The sequence below is a fragment of the Plasmopara halstedii genome (genome assembly GCF_900000015.1).
Source record: "Plasmopara halstedii genome assembly, contig: Scaffold_350, whole genome shotgun sequence".
Classification (NCBI taxonomy): domain Eukaryota; phylum Oomycota; class Peronosporomycetes; order Peronosporales; family Peronosporaceae; genus Plasmopara; species Plasmopara halstedii.
Window position 1 is genome coordinate 428,509 of NW_020187271.1, and position 701 is coordinate 429,209.

Genomic DNA, 701 nt, shown 5'->3' on the forward strand with positions numbered 1-701 from the left:
GCAACCGCTAATGCTCTCGCGAGCTCTGTGTCTTCGACCGCAAGAGCTCAGGGCCACTGCTTGAGTTCAGCTCATGACCTTTTACTTCCCTGGCTATTGCCGGGAAGCGCGAGGCGTCTGATGACGCGGGACGTCCTGATCGTTCTGATCAAAAGCGTCCACGGCGGCTGGGCAATCTTGCTGAAGTGGCGCCTAAACTCCCACGAGTTTTCAGAGTCGGGATATCCCCGCCACTTCACAAGATATTGGGTCTAACCCTGGTGACGACGTCGTCCAGCAAGACGTTCCACTTGATAGTGGACGTCACCGCTCTCATCGAGAAGAGTTGGTGGCGGACGACGACGAACGGGTCGACCACCGCCCGGTTACTCGTGATGCTCTTCGAGCCCTTGAGGACCAGGCCCGTCTTGATTAAAGCTCCGCTGAGCGTCATGCTGAAGTAGCATATCGCTGTGCGGACGCTCTTTCGGATGTAATGCACGTCATGTGCCAGCTGCCTCGCGTTGAGGACTACCGCGTTCTTTCGAAGCGGCTCTTAGCCGTGGAGCAGGCGAATGCGTCGCTGCGTGTGACGATGGAGCGCTTGGCGCCTTTAGAAATGGAGGTTGGTGCACTCTGTGCTCAGATCCAGATGCTGATTCAGCTTCTGGGTGGCCGCGGGCCCGTGGGATCCGCTCCGGCGCCAACGCTTCCGCGTTCAC